The 17991-nt window shown below is 46.0% G+C and overlaps 1 protein-coding gene across 1 annotated transcript in view; it reads right to left on the bottom strand.

The window, feature by feature from the left end:
* Positions 1–17991, bottom strand: part of LOC143818313 (sodium/hydrogen exchanger 2-like) — a 180540-nt gene that overhangs the window by 33052 nt on the left and 129497 nt on the right. The gene's annotated exons all lie outside the window — the stretch shown is intronic.

Genomic DNA, 17991 nt, shown 5'->3' with positions numbered 1-17991 from the left:
GCCACTGGTTATACTCTGTAAACCCGTCTGTGAGAGTACTGTGCTAGCCGCTGTGTGTATTCTGCACCCCTCCTGCCTGTAATGGTATTATCCTTTAAGCTGCTGTGTGCATTCTGCAACCCCCACCTGTAGGAGTAGCCGCTGTGTGTACTCTGCACCCCTCAGCCTGTGGAAGTACTGACCTTGAAGCAGCTGTGTGTTTTCCATTAGCCTGAGAAATAAATAATTGGCACCAGTTTTCTCATTGCTATTAGAAGGCCTCAAAAATAATTTTTCAAGCCTGGTGTGTATTTTCTAGTATCAGCATTCTATTGCCATTTCTAGGCCACAAAAAAATACTTTTTCAGGCTTTGTGTCCGCCTTCTAGTAGTTTTGCAAATCAATATATTTCATCAGTCTTCTTGTTGCCATTTCTAGGCGACAATTTTTTCAGCCCTGTTCTCTGTTTTCTAATAGTTCACAAATCAATATATTGCATCAGCCATCTCATTGGCCTTTGCAGACCCTAAAAACACTTTTTTTTAGGTGGTGTGTGTTTTATAGTACTTTTGTAAATCAATATATCGCATCACCCATGTCGTTACCATTTCTAGGCCCCAAATATACTTTTTCAGGTCTGGCGTGTTTTTCTTCTACTTTTGCAAAGCAATATATCGCATCAGCCATATCATTGCCGTTTCTAGGCCACAAAATAATTTTTAAAGTCTGGGTTCTGCTTTCTAGCACTCTTGCAAATCAATATATTTCTATGCCCCAAAAATACTTTTTCAGGCCGGGTATCTGTTTTCTAGTAGTTTTGCAAATACCGGTAATTAGGGTTGAGCGAAACGGGTCGTTCATTTTCAAAAGTCGCCGACTTTTGGCTAAGTCGGCGTCTCATGAAACCCGATCCGACCCCTGTGCTTGTCGGCCATGCGGTACGCGACTTTCGCACCAAAGTCACGTTTCAATGACGCGAAAAGCGCCATTTCTCAGCCAATGAAGGTGAACGCAGAGTGTGGGCAGCGTGATGACATAGGTCCTGGTCCCCACCATCTTAGAGAAGGGCATTGCAGTGATTGGCTTGCTGTCTGCGGCGTCACAGGGGCTATAAAGGGGCGTTCCCGCCGACCGCCATCGTACTGCTGCTGATCTGAGCTTAGGGAGAGGTTGCTGCCGCTTCGTCAGAAGCAGGGATAGCGTTAGGCAGGGTCCACTAACCACCAAACCGCTTGTGCTGTAGCGATTTCCACTGTCCAACACCACCTTCGGTGTGCAGGGACACTGGAAGCTACATTTTTTTTTTTCCCTCAGCGCTGTAGCTCATTGGGCTGCCCTAGAAGGCTTCGTGATAGCTGTATTGCTGTGTGTACGCCACTGTGCAAACCAACTGCTTTTTTCAAAGCACATATCCTCTTGTTCCTTCCTTTCTGCACAGCTATCTTTTTTGTTTGTCCACACTTTTTATTTAATTTGTGCATCAGTCCACTCCTATTGCTGCCTGCCATACCTGGCTTACATTACTGCAGGGAGATAGTAATTGTAGGACAGTCCCTGTTTTTTTTTTGTTTTTTTTTTGTGGAAGATTAAGATTAGCATTTCTGCTACAGTGCCATCCCTGTGTGTGCCATCTCTCACTGAGTGGGCCATAGAAAGCCTATTTATTTTTTTCCTTGATTTGTGTTCTAAAATCTACCTCAACACAAAAACACTACATCAATCAGTGGGAGAAAAATATTGGCCTCAGTCAGGGCTTGTGTGCCACTCTTGTGTGTGCCATCTCTCATTCAGTGGGCCATACAAAGCCTATTTATTTTTTTGTTTTTTTTAATATTATTGGGTTTCTAAAGTCTCCATGAAAAAAAAAAATACATAAAAAAACAGTGGGAGAGTAATATTGCCCTTTCAGCTTGTGTGCCAGTCTTGACTCCTGGGTGTGCCACCTCTCTCTCTCTAATTGTGGGCCATAGAAAGCCTATTTATTTTTTTGCTTTTTTTAATATTATTTGGTTTCTAAAGTCTCCCTGAAAAAAAAAAAACATTAAAAAACAGTGGGAGAGTAATATTGCCCTTTCAGCTTGTGTGCCAGTCTTGACTCCTGGGTGTGCCACCTCTCTCTCTCTAATTGTGGGCCATAGAAAGCCTATTTATTTTTTTGTTTTTTTTAATATTATTGGGTTTCTAAAGTCTCCCTGAAAAAAAAAAAAAAACATAAAAAAACAGTGGGAGAGTAATATTGCCCTTTCAGCTTGTGTGCCAGTCTTGACTCCTGGGTGTGCCACCTCTCTCTCTCTCCAATTGTGGGCCATAGAAAGCCTATTTATTTTTTTGTTTTTTTTAATATTATTGGGTTTCTAAAGTCTCCCTGAAAAAAAAAATACATAAAAAAACAGTGGGAGAGTAATATTGCCCTTTCAGCTTGTGTGCCAGTCTTGACTCCTGGGTGTGCCACCTCTCTCTCTCTAATTGTGGGCCATAGAAAGCCTATTTATTTTTTTGTTTTTTTTAATATTATTGGGTTTCTAAAGTCTCCTTGAAAAAAAAAAAATACATAAAAAAACAGTGGGAGAGTAATATTGCCCTTTCAGCTTGTGTGCCAGTCTTGACTCCTGGGTGTGCCACCTCTCTCTCTCTAATTGTGGGAAATAGAAAGGCTATTTTTTTTTTTTTTATTAGTATTTGGTTTCTAAATTGTCCCTGAAAAAAACATTTTATCTTATTTGGTTTCTAAAGTCTCACTGAGAAAAAAAAAAAAAAAAAAAAAAATTAGGTGGGAGAATAATATTGACATTAGTGCTTGAGTGACAGTCCTGCGTGTGTGTCATCTCTGTGATTTTGTGCCACAGAAGACAGAGTGTGTAACATTGTGCCTGATTTTCCTTGTGGTCTCACCAACCTGTTAAGGGATATAGAAATCATACTGAAGTTATAGCTCACCGTGTAAGTTGTTTGACAGCAACAAATAAAGTTACTTTGGTTAATTTTTTAAAACAATGAGGAAGTCTGGTGCAAGAGGTCGTGGCCGTGGGCGTTCATTGTCAGCTGGTAATGATGGTAGTGGTAGTGGAGCATCAGGTGGTCGTGGGGATAAAAATATTCCACCTAAGTCTGGAGCTGTGGAGCCAGTTTCGTCGTCTGGCTACACAAGGCCTCGAACGCTCTCTTTTCTGGGAGTAGGAAAAACGCTTTTAAAGCCGGAGCAGCAACAGCAAGTTTTGGCTTACATTGCAGACTCAGCCTCTAGCTCTTTTGCCTCCTCTTCTGAAACTGGTAAATGTAAAAGCAGCGCGTCGCTTGTGGATGTTCACGGTCAGGGACAAGTCGCTTCCTTGTCCTCCTCAGCAAAAACTACAACAAGAGAGAAGGATGCAGCAGGCGACACAACGGGTCACTCCATGGAGCTCTTTACACATACCGTCCCTGGCTTAGAAAGTGAAACACTTAACAGGCCATGCCCATTACAAGTAGATTCTGACATGGAGTGCACTGATGCACAGCCACAGCCAGAGTACTATGCTGCTCCTTTGACTCAGACCACCACATTGCCCTCTCAGGGTACAGATCCACAATCAGACCCTGATGAGACTATGTTGCCCCGCCACGAACGCTATACCACAGACCGACACAGTGACACAGACGAAGTTGCACACGAGCTCGAAGAGGAGGTAATAGATGACCCGGTTGTTGACCCCGATTGGCAGCCATTGGGGGAACAGGGTGCAGGCAGCAGTAGTTCAGAAGCGGAGGTGGAGGAGGGGCCGCAGCAGGCATCAACATCGCAACAGGTTCCATCTGCCGGGCCCCTATCTGGCCCAAAACGCGTGTCAAAGACAAAACCTGTTGGAGCACAGCGTTGCCATCCGGTTAAAGCTCAGTCTGCAATCCCTGAAAAGGGATCCGATGCTAGGAAGAGTGCAGTCTGGCATTTTTTTAAACAACATCCAATTGATCAGCGCAAAGTCATCTGTCAAAAATGTTATACTAGCTTAAGCAGAGTTCAGAATCTGAAAAGTCTCAATACTAGTTGCATGCATAGACACTTAACCACCATGCATTTTCAAGCCTGGACTAACTACCAAACGTCCCTTAAGGTTGTAGCACCCTCAGCCAATGAAGCTAGTCATCAACGCAACATCCCTTCCGTCACTGTAAGGCCACCATTTTCCGCACCACCGGCAGTATCTGTGCAGGTTTCTTTGCCAGCCAAAAGCAGTCAGGGTCAGGGAATCACCAGTTTTGTAGGCGGAAATATTGCATCTAGGGCACCGGCGGAAACAATACCGTCTCCAACCGTCTCTCAGTCTGCCATGTCCACCGGCACACCCGCAAGTTCCACGATCTCCATCTCTCCAGTTCAGCTCACACTACATGAGACTCTGGTTAGAAAAAGGAAGTACTTATCCTCGCATCCGCGTACACAGGGTTTTAACGCCCACATAGCTAGACTAATCTCGTTAGAGATGATGCCCTACCGGTTAGTTGAAAGCGAAGCTTTCAAAGCCCTGATGGAGTACGCTGAACCACGATACGAGCTACCCAGTCGACACTTTTTTTCCAGAAAAGCCATCCCAGCCCTGCACCAGCATGTTAAACAGCGCATCGTCCATGCACTCAGGCAATCTGTGAGTACAAAGGTGCACCTGACTACAGATGCATGGACCAGTAGGCATGGCCAGGGACGTTATGTGTCCATCACGGCACACTGGGTGAATGTGGTGGATGCAGGGTCCACAGGGGACATCAATTTCGGGACAGTTGTGCCTAGCCCACGGTCTAGGAAACAGTTGGCTGTAGGCGTTCGCACCCCCTCCTCCTCGTCCTCCTGCAGAAGCTACAGCTCTTCCACAGACCGCAGTCGGCCAACCACTCCATCGGCAGATGACACTGTTGCACACCAGTTGTCCCATTATGGGCCAGCTACTGGCAAGCGTCAGCAGGCTGTATTGGCTATGAAGTGTTTGGGCGACAACAGACACACCGCAGAAGTTCTGTCCGAGTTCTTGCAACAAGAAACGCAGTCGTGGCTGGGCACAGTAGATCTTGAGGCAGGCAAGGTAGTTAGTGATAACGGAAGGAATTTCAAGGCTGCCATCTCCCTTTCCCAACTGAAACACATTCCTTGCCTGGCTCACACCTTAAACCTGGTGGTGCAGTGCTTATTGAAAACTTATCCTGGGTTCTCCGACCTGCTCCTCAAAGTGCGTGGACTTTGCTCACATATCCGACGTTCGCCTGTACACGCCAGCCGTATGCAGACCTATCAGCGGTCTTTGAACCTTCCCCAGCATCGCCTAATCATAGACGTTGCAACAAGGTGGAACTCAACACTGCACATGCTTCAGAGACTGGGCCAACAGAGGCGGGCTGTTATGTTTTTGTGGGAGGATACACATACACGGGCAGGCAGTAGGATGGCAGACATGGAGTTGTCAAGTGTGCAGTGGTCGAAGATACAAGACATGTGTCAAGTCCTTCAGTGTTTTGAGGAATGCACACGGCTGGTTAGTGCAGACAACGCTGTAATAAGCATGAGCATCCCCCTAATGCGTCTGCTGATGCAAAGTTTGATGCACATAAAGGAGCAGGCGTCTGCACCAGAGGAAGAGGAAAGCCTTGATGACAGTCAGCCATTGTCTGGTCAGGGCAGTGTACAGGACGAGGTAGCGGGCGAAGAGGAGGTGGAGGACGAGGAGGATGATGGGGATGAGTATATTTTTAATGCGGAACCTTTCCCGGGGGCACTGGAAATTGGTTGCGTGTCAAGGCCGGGTTCTGGTTTTTTGAGGGACACAAGTGACGTAGATTTGCCTGCAACTGCCCCTCACCCAATCACAACCGGAGATTTGACAACTGGAACTTTGGCCCACATGGCGGATTATGCCTTACGTATCCTAAAAAGGGACACACGCATAACGAAAATGATGAACGATGACGATTACTGGTTGGCCTGCCTCCTTGATCCACGCTATAAAGGCAAATTGCAAAATATTATGCCACATGAGAACTTGGAACTAATATTAGCAACCAAACAATCAACTCTTGTTGACCGTTTGCTTCAGGCATTCCCAGCACACAGCGCACGTGATCGTTCTCACACGAGCTCAAGGGGGCAACAGACTAGGAGTGTTAGGGGTGCACACATCAGAAGTGGCGTTGGACAGAGGGGTTTTCTGACCAGGTTGTGGAGTGATTTTGCTATGACCGCAGACAGGACAGGTACTGCTGCATCAATTGAAAGTGACAGGAGACAACATTTGTCCAGTATGGTTACTAACTATTTTTCATCCCTTATCGATGTTCTCCCTCAACCGTCATTCCCATTTGATTACTGGGCATCAAAATTAGACACCTGGCCAGAATTGGCAGAATATGCATTGCAGGAGCTTGCTTGCCCGGCAGCAAGTGTCCTATCAGAAAGAGTATTCAGTGCTGCAGGTTCAATATTAACCGAAAAAAGGACTCGTCTGGCTACCCAAAATGTTGACGATCTAACATTCATTAAAATGAACCACAACTGGATTTCGAAATCTTTTGCCCCACCTTGCTCGGCCGACACCTAGCTTTCCTATGAAAAGCTCTTGCCTGTGAATTACTTTTCTAATGTCTAATTTGCTGCAGCTGATTGTACAGCATACGACATGTTTACACCTCCCTAAATGGCCAAACTCCCCACACGGGGCCGTGGTATCGCGACTTGGCGCAAGCACCCGTGAGACTGCTGTTTGTCTGAAGAGGTGGGTGTGCTCGCTTTTGGTTGACGGCATTGCTACTGGGTCCCTCATAGTACAATGTAGTGTCTCTGGCGGTGGTGGTGCGCACCCAACGTCAGACACACCGTTGTAACATGAGGGGCCCTGGGGCGGTCCCGCCGGCCTCAAGAGAGTTCCCCCCTCCCCCAGCTCAAACTGTGCTCTACCACGTGCAAAATTATGTCGCACAGCTCCACCAATCTTTAGTCTATTCGCTGACATCATTCAATGTCTGGCACTGACAATACAAATTTGTAGACATCTATGATGCAACTTAAAGTAGTCTGTGTCTGTGTCCTATATTGGCACCATTAAATAGTTACTGCCAAATTACTATGTCAGAAACTCAGCAGATGAGCCCACCCCTGTACCTAAGTATGCCACCTTTTTTTTTTTTTGGGTTGTTTTGCGAGACATTAACATCTATTTATATTTTGGGAGTACTGGGACAGACACTCCTTGCAATACTCCTCCACTGACCACCAAGCTGCCTGCCCGTGTATCCATGTAACCGATGTAAAACTGCCATAAGCCTATTGTTTGTTATTTTAGGCCTTTGATAGCCTGTCTGCGGTCCCTACTTTAAATACTCCTCCACTGACCACCAAGCTGCCTGCCCGTGTATCCATGTAACCGATGTAAAACAGCCATGAGCCTATTGTTTGTTATTTTAGGCCTTTGATAGCCTGTCTGCGGTCCCTACTTTAAATACTCCTCCACTGACCACCAAGCTGCCTGCCCGTGTATCCATGTAACCGATGTAAAACAGCCATGAGCGTATTGTTTGTTATTTTAGGCCTTTGATAGCCTGTCTGCGGTCCCTACTTTAAATACTCCTCCACTGACCACCAAGCTGCCTGTGTATCCATGTAACCGATGTAAAACTGCCATGAGCCTATTGTTTGTTATTTTAGGCCTTTGATAGCCTGTCTGCGGTCCCTACTTTAAATACTCCTCCACTGACCACCAAGCTGCCTGCACGTGTATCCATGTAACCGATGTAAAACTGCCATAAGCCTATTGTTTGTTATTTTAGGCCTTTGATAGCCTGTCTGCGGTCCCTACTTTAAATACTCCTCCACTGACCACCAAGCTGCCTGCCCGTGTATCCATGTAACCGATGTAAAACAGCCATGAGCCTATTGTTTGTTATTTTAGGCCTTTGATAGCCTGTCTGCGGTCCCTACTTTAAATACTCCTCCACTGACCACCAAGCTGCCTGCCCGTGTATCCATGTAACCGATGTAAAACTGCCATAAGCCTATTGTTTGTTATTTTAGGCCTTTGATAGCCTGTCTGCGGTCCCTACTTTAAATACTCCTCCACTGACCACCAAGCTGCCTGCCCGTGTATCCATGTAACCGATGTAAAACAGCCATGAGCCTATTGTTTGTTATTTTAGGCCTTTGATAGCCTGTCTGCGGTCCCTACTTTAAATACTCCTCCACTGACCACCAAGCTGCCTGCCCGTGTATCCATGTAACCGATGTAAAACTGCCATAAGCCTATTGTTTGTTATTTTAGGCCTTTGATAGCCTGTCTGCGGTCCCTACTTTAAATACTCCTCCACTGACCACCAAGCTGCCTGTGTATCCATGTAACCGATGTAAAACTGCCATGAGCCTATTGTTTGTTATTTTAGGCCTTTGATAGTCTGTCTGCGGTCCCTACTTTAAATACTCCTCCACTGACCACCAAGCTGCCTGCCCGTGTATCCATGTAACCGATGTAAAACTGCCATAAGCGTATTGTTTGTTATTTTAGGCCTTTGATAGCCTGTCTGCGGTCCCTACTTTAAATACTCCTCCACTGACCACCAAGCTGCCTGCCCGTGTATCCATGTAACCGATGTAAAACAGCCATGAGCCTATTGTTTATTTTAGGCCTTTGATAGCCTGTCTGCGGTCCCTACTTTAAATACTCCTCCACTGACCACCAAGCTGCCTGCCCGTGTATCCATGTAACCGATGTAAAACTGCCATAAGCGTATTGTTTGTTATTTTAGGCCTTTGATAGCCTGTCTGCGGTCCCTACTTTAAATACTCCTCCACTGACCACCAAGCTGCCTGCCCGTGTATCCATGTAACCGATGTAAAACAGCCATGAGCCTATTGTTTATTTTAGGCCTTTGATAGCCTGTCTGCGGTCCCTACTTTAAATACTCCTCCACTGACCACCAAGCTGCCTGCCCGTGTATCCATGTAACCGATGTAAAACTGCCATAAGCCTATTGTTTGTTATTTTAGGCCTTTGATAGCCTGTCTGCGGTCCCTACTTTAAATACTCCTCCACTGACCACCAAGCTGCCTGCCCGTGTATCCATGTAACCGATGTAAAACAGCCATGAGCCTATTGTTTGTTATTTTAGGCTTTTGATAGCCTGTCTGCGGTCCCTACTTTAAATACTCCTCCACTGACCACCAAGCTGCCTGCCCGTGTATCCATGTAACCGATGTAAAACTGCCATAAGCCTATTGTTTGTTATTTTAGGCCTTTGATAGCCTGTCTGCGGTCCCTACTTTAAATACTCCTCCACTGACCACCAAGCTGCCTGCCCGTGTATCCATGTAACCGATGTAAAACAGCCATGAGCCTATTGTTTGTTATTTTAGGCCTTTGATAGCCTGTCTGCGGTCCCTACTTTAAATACTCCTCCACTGACCACCAAGCTGCCTGCCCGTGTATCCATGTAACCGATGTAAAACTGCCATAAGCCTATTGTTTGTTATTTTAGGCCTTTGATAGCCTGTCTGCGGTCCCTACTTTAAATACTCCTCCACTGACCACCAAGCTGCCTGTGTATCCATGTAACCGATGTAAAACTGCCATGAGCCTATTGTTTGTTATTTTAGGCCTTTGATAGCCTGTCTGCGGTCCCTACTTTAAATACTCCTCCACTGACCACCAAGCTGCCTGTGTATCCATGTAACCGATGTAAAACTGCCATGAGCCTATTGTTTGTTATTTTAGGCCTTTGATAGCCTGTCTGCGGTCCCTACTTTAAATACTCCTCCACTGACCACCAAGCTGCCTGCCCGTGTATCCATGTAACCGATGTAAAACTGCAGTATTTTGCTTATAAAAAAGAAAATACTGGAGAGATATCAAATGCAGACATTTTAACATTAAAAACAAAAACACATACAACAAAAAACTGGTACAGTACAAAAATTGGCCACCAGCTACAAAAACTTTCTCCTGCAAGTGGTTAACTGAAAGGTTTTTTTCCATTGAAAACACAGATATGGCATCCACCGAGTGTTGTCCTGTCGCGTCTTCTTTATATTATTGCCAAGAAGCTGCAACTGAATAAAGCTGTGCTTCAACCTTCTGTTCCAAATTACCATTTTTAAAAATGCAATTGGCTGTTCCGGCCTACTAAAGGTGAATGTCTGCCCCTGCCTGGTGTTGTCCTCAACTGAATAAAGCTGAGCTTCAACCTTCAGTTCCAAATTACCATTTTTAAAAATGCAATTGGCTGTTCCGGCCTACTAAAGGTGTCTGTCTGCCCCTGCCTGGTGTTGTCCTCAACTGAATAAAGCTGAGCTTCAACCTTCAGTTCCAAATTACCATTTTTAAAAATGCAATTGGCTGTTCCGGCCTACTAAAGGTGAATGTCTGCCCCTGCCTGGTGTTGTCCTCAACTGAATAAAGCTGAGCTTCTACCTTCTGTTCCAAATTACCATTTTTAAAAATGCCATTGGCTGTTCCGGCCTACTAAAGGTGTCTGTCTGCCCCTGCCTGGTGTTGTCCTCAACTGAATAAAGCTGAGCTTCAACCTTCAGTTCCAAATTACCATTTTTAAAAATGCAATTGGCTGTTCCGGCCTACTAAAGGTGAATGTCTGCCCCTGCCTGGTGTTGTCCTCAACTGAATAAAGCTGAGCTTCTACCTTCTGTTCCAAATTACCATTTTTAAAAATGCCATTGGCTGTTCCGGCCTACTAAAGGTGTCTGTCTGCCCCTGCCTGGTGTTGTCCTCAACTGAATAAAGCTGAGCTTCAACCTTCAGTTCCAAATTACCATTTTTAAAAATGCAATTGGCTGTTCCGGCCTACTAAAGGTGAATGTCTGCCCCTGCCTGGTGTTGTCCTCAACTGAATAAAGCTGAGCTTCTACCTTCTGTTCCAAATTACCATTTTTAAAAATGCAATTGGCTGTTCCGGCCTACTAAAGGTGAATGTCTGCCCCTGCCTGGTGTTGTCCTCAACTGAACAAAGCTGAGCTTCCACATTCTGGCTTTCGCCCTATACTATCAGATATTAAACTGCATTTGGCCTACTAGTGTGGTTAGGCCCTTGAAACAGTGTCTGCTGCTCTTGGGTTTGCTACTCCACTGAACAAAGCAATGCCGCCTGTTTAGTCCTGTTACCAATTTTGAACTGCATTTAGCCTACTTTATTCTTTGGCCCTATATCTGTTTCCTCCTCATCCTGCCCATTGCCCAGCCACTGCTAGATGAGTCTGCTGGTACATTGACCTAGACCACTACATTCCCCTTATACTCTACACAGCCAGAATCTGACCCTGCTGAAAGTAAGGTTCCCCTTCCCGCATGTTATACCACCTTACACAGGGACAGAGAGGAAGGTGCAGATGAAAGTGCAGGTTCCTTCATCAGGTGGGGGGGCATACTCGTTGGCGACGTCACTGGCACAGGGCCCCTCAGAGTACGCAAAAGTGTCGCTGCTGGTGGGAGGCGCCCCCGCCATGCAAACACACCGCCGTACTTTGAGGGGCCCTGTGCCAGTGCCAATGCGAACGAGTGGGCCCCCCCTGCTTGCTCAGGATCACAGCACTTGCAACGTTGAAATACTTACCTCTCCCTGCTCCACCGCCGTGACGTATTCCACGTTTCCTGGGCCCACTAAAACCTTGAACCAGCCCTACCCCCCACAAATTTGCCAAATGACCCCCAATTCCCTATGCCCAACTATTATTATAAAGTTAATTAAGATTGACAAGCTTCAGAAACAAGAATGGATGTTTTTGGCATTAAAATGGGCACTGTAGGTGTTTTCCTGGCCTCCACTCACTGCCGACTATGCTTCCCCATTGACTTGCATTGGGTTTCGTGTTTCGGTCGATCCCCGACTTTTAGCGATAATCGGCCGACTGCACTCGACTCGACTCTGGACAAAATCGGGTTTCACAAAACCCGACTCGATCTTAAAAAAATGAAAGTCGCTCAACTCTACCGGTAATTATATCACATCAGCCGTGTCGTTGCTTTTGTAGGCCCCAAAAACACTTTCTCAGCCCTTGTGTGTTTTGTAGTACTTTTGCAAATCAATATGTTATATCAGCCGTGTCCTTGCCATTTATAAGCCCCCCCCCAAAAAAAAAACATTTTTAAGGCCTGGTGTCTGTTTTCTTGTAGTTTTGAAAATTAACATATCATGTCACCCATATCGTTGCTGTTTCTAGGCCCCAAAACCAATTTTTCAAGGTTGGTGTGTGTTTTTTGTGAGTCTGGGAAATAAATAATTGCTTCAGCCATCTACTTGCAATTTTGTAGGCCAAAGACATAAGTTTTCAGGACTACTGTGTTTTTACTAGTACTGTTGAAAATAAATAAATCTACTCTTCTGCCATCTGTTTGCGGGTAGTGTTTAGAAAATCAACTTCCAAAAATGAGGAGAGCATCAAATAAGGGACGTGGCCATGACTGTGGTGGGGCTGGTGTAGCTGCTGATGGTGGTGGTGGTGTAGCTGATGCAGGGAGAAGATGTGGTCATTCTGTACCCGCTAAATGCACAATTCCAACACCTTCCTCTGGCGCAGGCGACAGGACTTTATGCGTCTCTTCGTAGGCCTGAATACCATTGCACAAATGGTGAGGCCACAAGATGTTGAAAAGGTTTTAGATTGGATTGCTAAAGTGGCTCCAGTTCCATCGCATTATCTTCCACCCGTTACAGTACACAAAGTGCACAGCTGGCACCTGTGGACCATGGTCATCCGGCTTCCACCTCACCCCTTTGCAAATCAGCCAAGTAGCCTGAGCCCCAAGTCATGCAACAGTCTCTTCTGCTTTTTGATGACTCTGCTGGCTGTGGTTCCGTAGCCCATCCACCTGCCCCTGCCCCAGAAGTGGAAGAGAATGAATGCACTGAGGCCAAGCTACTTTTTAGCTTAGATGATGAGTACGTGAGAGGGCTTGTGAACATAGTCAGTGGACCACCGCAGTACCTGTCAGATGATGATAAAACTCAGTTGCCAACTGCACCATCTTTATGCAGTGTGAAGACTGGCAAGGAGGGCAGGGTAAGATGATGCAGCAGATAATAAGGTCCTAGACCCTACATGGAGCGGAGGCTATCTTAGTGACGTGCACAGTTCAGAGGAAGGGGAGGTGGCAACACTGCCACAACAGCACAGAAAAAGAGGGAGCAGGGTACAAAGGCACAGCGGGCAGCCCCTAGCTTGTACATTGGCTGCTACTGCCCACCACGCTGCTATAAGCGCACTCAAAAGAGCTCCCTGGTGAGGAATTTCTTCAGGGAATGTACTGCTGACAAGTGACAGGTGGCTTTCACTCTGTACCATCAGATCCTGAAGCGAGTCATAAATGTTCTGAACCTGAGCACCATCTGTATGACGAGGCATCTGAATTCCAAGCATGAGGTGCCGTGGAGCATACACTTTAAAAACCATGACAGATCTGAGCCTCCTTCTGCTCCCTCTTGCTGCGGTCTCAGTCTTTTCCTCCCACTCGCGATCAACAGGGCCTCCTGCCCCCCCACGCAATTAGAGGATGTGACAGCATCACCACCACGTATCACCGAGCATCTCCACACCGTCCCATGGAAGTTTTCAGCTTTCCATCCCCCAAATAATCGAGAGAAAGAGGAGATACCACCCTAGATGCCCACAACCCATGGTCTTGAATGACAGCATTTCAAAGTTACTGGCCTTTGAAATGCTGCCATTCCGCCTTGTGGAGTTGTTCAGTTTAAAAAAATTATGTCGGTGGCTGTCCCACATTACACAGTTTCCAGCTGCCACTACTATTCTGGGTGGGCCATCCCTGCTCGGCACAAACATGTTGCAGACCAAATCAAGTGTGCACTGCGCAATGCCCTCAGTGGCAAAGTCCACATAACCATTGATATATGGACCAGTAAGCAAGGTCAGGGATGTTACATCTCACTAACTGCCCACTGGGTAAATGTAGTGGCGGCTGGGCCAGAGGCGGAAGGCATTCTACCTCATGTCCTACCACCACCTTGTATTGCTGGATGTTTATCAGTCCAGGTTCCATCCTCCTCCTACTCTTCTTCCTCCACCACCTCTTCATTCAGTGGAAGACCTGCACCACCAAATTGAACACAGCCAATGGGGAAACAAAAGCAGGTTTATTCTTAAACTCCTCTGTTTGGGGGACAAATCCCACAACGTGTAGGAGTTGTGGACTGTGATCAAACAGCAGAAAAATGAGTGGTTGCTACCGGTTGACCTCTTGCTCCGCCTGGTGGTGAGCGATAACCGTCGAGATCTCATTGCAGCTCTGGGCTTAGTCGGTTTGACGCACATCCCTTGCCTGGTGCATGCGCTAAACATGGTGGTGCAGCAGAGCTTCCTAAAAAAACTATCCACAAATGTCGGAGCTACTGCTGAAAGTGTGGGCAGTGTGTGCACTTTTGGCATTCTTACCCTTATGCTGCTCGCCTCTCTGTGCTACAACATCACTTTGGCCTTCACGCTCACTGGCTGATATGCGACCTACCAACAAAGTGGAACTCCACCTTGCATATGCTGGAGACAATGTGCGAGCAGCAGCAGGCAATAGTGGAGTTTCAGCTGAAGCATGCATGGATGAGCTGCACTGCAGAACAACACCACTTTAACACCAATGAGTAGACCTCAATGCGGGAAGTGTGTGCAGTTTTGCGCTGCTTTCAATATTATTATTTATTATTATAGCGCCATTTATTCCTTCCGTGCTGTAAATAAATAATTTTAAAAAAATGGCATGGGTTCCCCTGTGTTTTCTATATCCAGTCAGGCAAACACCTACTGTTTCGGCACGGACAACGAACACGGACTTCATCAAGAAGTCCATGTTTGGTGAAGCTGACAGATGAGATGAAGCTGCATCCCTCTGCTGTCAGCTTCACCGAACATGGACTTCATGATGAAGTCCGTGTTTGTTGTCCGTGCCCAAACAGTAGGTGTACGGACTCCGAACTTTACTGTTCAGGTTCGCCCATCTCTATGGGGGACATATTTTTTGCAGGAATCACAGTTAGGGACAATTATGTATCAGAAGCACAGCATTGTCAGAAAATATTATACAGAGACTTTATATTGACACTGTATTTTTTAGAGCACAGTGTCGGGATGTAATACAAAATGCCAGAAAAGAGGGAAATCTGCAGAGATAAACTTAGCATGTGAAAACCTTATTATGGCATCTGGATCACAAGGAGACAAAACGGATGATAAAGACTTAATTAAAAAGATGTCACCTCTAAGTTGCCATTGTATAAAAGGTTGATATATGGTACAAGTGTATAGAAAGTGGAGTGACTAGTGTTGAGCATTCCGATACCGCAAGTATCGGGTATCGGCCGATATTTGCTGTATCGGAATTCCGATACCGAGTTCCGATATTTTTGTGATATCTGAATCGGAAGTTCCCAGTGTATGGTTCCCAGGGTCTGGAGGAGAGGACACTCTCCTTCAGGCCCTGGGATCCATATTCATGTAAAAAATAAAGAATAAAAATAAAAAACATGGATATACTCACCCCTCGGACGGCCCCTGGACCTTAGCGGTGTAACCGGGAGCCTCCGTTCCTAAGAATGCAGTGAGTGTAGGACCTACGATGACGTCGTGGCTTGTGATTGGTCGCGTGAGCGGTCACATGAGCGGTCACGCGACCAATCACAAGCCGCGACTGTTGTGAATTCTGCTTTTGGGTTCCCTCCGGTGGTAGTAGGTGGTAATGCAGTTGTCCCTGGGTTGCAGTCCTGGTTAGGTGTGTCTGCTGATTGCAGTTCTGACTGGGGTATTTAGGTGTGCAGGATTCATTAGTCCTTGCCAGTTGTCAATTGTTGTTGGGAGGTGTGGACCTCTGCCTGGTTCCTCCTGTCTTTCTGCCAAATCAGCAAAGATAAGTGTCTGGTTTTTTTTTCCTGTGGCACACATGCTGTGTGCTTCACAATTCAGTGCTATTCTTTGTGTTTTCTTGTCCAGCTTAGATTGTGTCAGTATTTTCTCAGTCTTGCTGGATTCTCTGGAGTGGCAGATATTCATTCCATGTCTTTAGTTAGATTGTGGAACTTTTTGTATTATCTGTTGTGGATATTTTTGGAAGGGTTTTAATACTGACCGCCTAGTAATCTGTCCTATCCTTTCCTATTTAGCTAGAGTGGCCTCTTTTGCTAAATCCTGTTTTCTACCTGCATGTGTCTATTCTTCTCCTACTCACAGTCATTATTCGTGGGGGGCTGCCTATCCTTTGGGGGGTCTGCTCTGAGGAAAGATAGCATTCCTATTTCCATCTATAGGGGTATTTAGTCCTCCGGCTGTGTCGAGGTGTCTAGGGTTTGTTAGGCACACCCCACGGCTACTTCTAGTTGCGGTGTTAGTTCAGGATTTGTGGTCAGTACAGGTTCCACCGACTCCAGAGAAAGTTTTCATGCGGCTCCAAGGTCACCGGATCACAACAGTACAACTGGCCAATAATGAGTTAAATGCATCTCAGAAGAAGGGAAGATAGGTGTTGAGCCATTTTTTTTTTCTGCAGTCTGTTTTGTCTTCTCTTCCCTCTTTACTTATGGGTGGCTGAGGAGTCTTGTGCCAGCATGGATGTTCAGAAATTTTTGGTGATAGGTCCAAATTTTGGGGTTTTAAAAACAATTGTAAACTGTTTTTTGCTCTGAGACCGCGATCCTCCGGTGATTCCATTCAGCAGGTTAAAATTGTCATCTCCCTGCTGCGTGGCGATCCACAGGATTGGGCATTTTCCCTGGTATCTGGGAATCCGGCCTTGCTTAATGTAGATTCCTTTTTTCAGGCTTTAGGATTATTATATGATGAACCGAATTCTGTGGATCAAGCGGAGAAAACCTTGTTGGCCCTGTCTCAGGGTCAAGAGGCAGAAGTGTATTGTCAGAAATTTAGAAAATGGTCTGTGTTGACTAAATGGAATGATGATGCTTTGGCGGCAATTTTCAGAAAGGGTCTTTCTGAATCCGTTAAAGATGTTATGGGTTTCCCACGCCTTGCGGTCTGAGTGATTCTATGTCTCTGGCCATTCAGATTGATCGGCGTTTGCGGGAGCGTCAAACTGTGTGCGCTGTGGCGTCGTCCTTAGCGCAAAGTCCTGAGCCAATGCAGTGTGATAGGATTTTGTCTAGAACGGAACGACAAGGATTCAGACGTCAGAATAGGTTGTGTTATTATTGTGGCGACGCTTCTCATGTCATTTCAGTCTGCCCTAAGTGGACAAAAAGGATTGCTAGTTCATTTACTATCAGTACTGTACAACCTAAATTTCTGTTATCGGTGTCCTTGATCTGCTCATTGTCATCATTTTCTGTCATGGCGTTTGTGGATTCAGGCGCCACCTTGAACTTAATGGATTTTGAGTTTGCCAGGCGTTGTGGTTTTCCCTTGCAGCCTTTGCAGAACCCTATTCCTTTAAGGGGGATTGATGCTATACCTTTGGCTAAAAATAAGCCCCAATTTTGGACACAGGTGACCATGCACATGGCGCCAGCCCATGAGGAAGATTGTCGATTTCTGGTGTTGCATAATTTGCATGATGTTATCGTGCTGGGTTTCCCGTGGTTGCAGGTACATAATCCTGTGTTCGATTGGAAATCTATGTCTGTGACTAGTTGGGGTTGTCAGGGGGTTCATAATGATGTTCCTTTGATGTCAATCTCCTCTTCTTCCTCTTCTGAAATTCCAGAGTTTTTGTCTGATTTTCAGAATGTATTCGATGAGCCCAAGTCCAGTTCCCTTCCACCGCACAGGGACTGTGATTGTGCAATTGACTTGATTCCAGGCAGTAAGTTTCCTAAGGGCCGACTTTTCAACCCGTCTGTGCCTGAACATACCGCCATGCGGAGTTATGTTAAGGAATCTTTGGAGAAAGGGCATATTCGGCCATCTTCTTCACCGTTGGGAGCAGGTTTTTTTTTTGTTGCCAAGAAGGATGGCTCCTTGAGACCTTGTATTGATTATCGCCTCTTGAATAAGATCACGGTCAAGTTTCAATACCCTTTACCTTTGCTTTCCGATTTGTTTGC

Source organism: Ranitomeya variabilis, chromosome 3 (genome assembly GCF_051348905.1).
Source record: "Ranitomeya variabilis isolate aRanVar5 chromosome 3, aRanVar5.hap1, whole genome shotgun sequence".
Lineage (NCBI taxonomy): Eukaryota > Metazoa > Chordata > Amphibia > Anura > Dendrobatidae > Ranitomeya > Ranitomeya variabilis.
The sequence above is the reverse complement of the archived record's forward strand: the minus strand, read 5'-3'. Positions and strand labels throughout refer to the sequence as shown.